The following is a 2,880-nucleotide window of genomic DNA, read 5'->3' on the forward strand; positions in this document are numbered from 1 at the left end:
CAAGGCTGGAGCTTTAAAGTGCCCACCTGAGCACACGCCCAAATCCAGGACTCGCTGGGGCCGATTCCCAACTCTGCATCTTCACCACAGACTAACCACTTCACTTCCTCCTGTCCCAGGCCAGTTGTAGGTAAGCTTTGATTGTCTGCATCTGTCCTTTCAGGATTAGTGATGGCATACCGGTGGCCAGGGAGATGCTGAGGTTATTAGCAGACAGTTGTTACCATTCTGACTCAGGAAAGCTTGGAAGGCCCTCCAGGCCTCCCCCTCCCCACCCCCACAGTCCCAAGGCCTGTGTGGCTGGCTTGCTGCTTTCCAGGACCTATCATTCAGGGTCTGCGTTGCCCTGTCACACAACAAAGCCTCCTTCCCCTCTGGGTTCACTCACCCAGTCACCATCCTTCCTAGGCAGATGAAAGAGTATATCAAAGCAAGAGAAAGCATCTACTGGTTTCAGTACCTTAGATACACCCACTTCAGTTCATTAAGTCCATGATCTGTATGTTAGCTCTGTCTTATGCAGGAGATGTTTCTTAGGGAAAAAAAAATCCTTGTGAAATTAACACAGTGGTTAGGAAATAAGTGGCTTGAGGCAACCATGCAACAGAGTGTCTCACTCATTCCATTTTCTTGTGAAACGAAGCCTTTAAATTCATTTCAAAAGCACCACGAAAGCTCCCGTGGGCTGATCCCAGTTGCCCTTTGCCTCTTTACAAGTTCCAAGACAGTATATTTGAATCACAGAACAACTGGGTTCCGCTCTGGTAATTCTGCAATGCATGACTAATCAGAATGTTTACTGAGAAGGAAATAGGTTTCACGTAGAACCGCAGAACCTCCATCTTTCTAGGGGCATCCACTATGTAAAATGGGGGTCAGAGTGCTACCTAGGTCTTTTTTGGATGAGTTTTTGCTATAGGGTGCATGCTCTCACCAGAAAGACAGAGAGACAGAGAGACAGAAAGCAAGAAATCACCCCCCCCCCAGGAGGGATGGCCACACCACAATCCCTTCTTCTCCATTCCCCTCTTGGAATATTGGGCATGCACGCACACATGCTTGGCATGAGTTTAAACCACTGGCTCTGGGACTTGAACCGTGGTCAACTACCTGAGACTGCAGTGACTTAGCCATTACACCAACTGCTGGTCCCACTACCTAGGTCTTAAACCCTCAAATAGGAAGGATTTTTATAAGACTTGATTGACAGGCAAATTTACTACAGTGTTTATTTTTGAGGTAGAGGTGGGAGTAAGAGAGGTGAAGGTTAAGTCAGGGACAATGACACATATTTCTAATGATATTTCAGGCTTTTGGTAGAGCAAGAGGCTCTGGTGTTGAAATGCACTTTTCACAGAATGCTATCCAGAGATAGGAATCTCAAGGGCCTTATGATCCAATGTTGTCTAGTTCCCAAAGCAGAGTTGCTTCATCTGGGATCCAGGACCATCTACACCATCTAGTATGTTTATTAAAAATACCAACTCTGGGGCCAGCAGGTGGTGTAGTGGTTAAGACACTGGACTCCCACACGGTCAACCACAGATCAAGTCCTGGACCCAGCAGCTTGAAACTCATGCTGGGTGTCTGTGTGTGCATGCATGCCCCAAATCTCGAGAGGAGAATGGAGGAGAAGAGATTGTGGCTTGACCATTCCCACTGCCCACCCCTCCCTGCCCTGCGGAGTGATTTTTCACTTTCTCTTTCTGTCTCTTTCTGTGTATCTGGCGAGTGCACATGCCCTATAGGAAACAAAAGGAAAAAAAAAAAACCCAACTCCTGGGGCTAGGTGTTGGCGCAGAAGTAGCACAACTGGATCCAAATGGGAAACATCTGGGTTTGCATCCAGGTACCTCTCTGGGCATGGAGGGCACATGCACATTCCTGTGATCCAGGCTGGCTGAGACTGGGGTAGATCATTGCATGGACACCTTGTTGGGGATGCCTATCTTTCTCTTGTCTCTCATGAAATTAAGGGGAAAAAAAAAAAAACAGGGTCAGTCCATACAGTGATTAAGGGAGCAGGTTCTTATATGGCCTTCCACAGTTAAAATAATGGTCCCCAGCAGCTTGCAAAACATGCTGGGTGCAAGTGTGCATATGCTCCCAATCCCAACAGGGTGGAGAAATAGAGAAGGGATTGCAATATGACCACACCCCATTGGGGGCTGCTGTCTCCCTCTCTCTGACCAGTACATGCCCCCTCTGGCAATTAAAAAACAAACAAACAAACAAAAAACGACAACCAAAAACAAACAAAAAAAACCAAATCAAACAAAAGAACAACAATATAAGCTCCTGAGTCCTTGTCCAGATCTTCTGAAACAGAATCTCGCAGGAGGCTAGACTCCCTACGAGGCCTTCTGGGCATTCTGAAGTTTAAAACACCAGAAAGACCTTTGGTTTTCTCTCTATCAAGTGCTTAGAACAGCAATTGACACAGCTCAGTAAGTACCCTTTGAATGAATGGAGGCCCTTAGGGTTTGTGGCACTCAAGAGGTTCCACTTATGGATATTTCTCAGCCTATCTAATTCAAATGCAATTCAAAATGCTGCCATAAGACAAGTATAATGTCATATCTCCCAAGGGGCCTTCATAGCTAGGCTTGGGGGAGGACAGAGGAAGCTCTTTTATCTCTGCCCACCAGCCTCAACAAATTGTCACCACCTCAACAGGCCTCTCTCTGCTTGTATTTAACTGCAAAAGCTATGACCCAGCAAGAAGCAAATCAACCTCAGTCTTGTACCCTTAAAAGAAAAGTTTTAATAAAATGAATTAAGGTATAAATAGGATTCTAGATCCAGCATGTGAACAAAGCTCTTTGTCACCCCCTGAAAGTGGGCAAACTTCTGAAAGTTTATAGGCTAAAATCACCAAGG

The sequence above is a fragment of the Tupaia chinensis genome, unplaced genomic scaffold, assembly GCF_000334495.1.
Source record: "Tupaia chinensis unplaced genomic scaffold, TupChi_1.0 Scaffold000341_1, whole genome shotgun sequence".
NCBI classification, from domain to species: domain Eukaryota; kingdom Metazoa; phylum Chordata; class Mammalia; order Scandentia; family Tupaiidae; genus Tupaia; species Tupaia belangeri.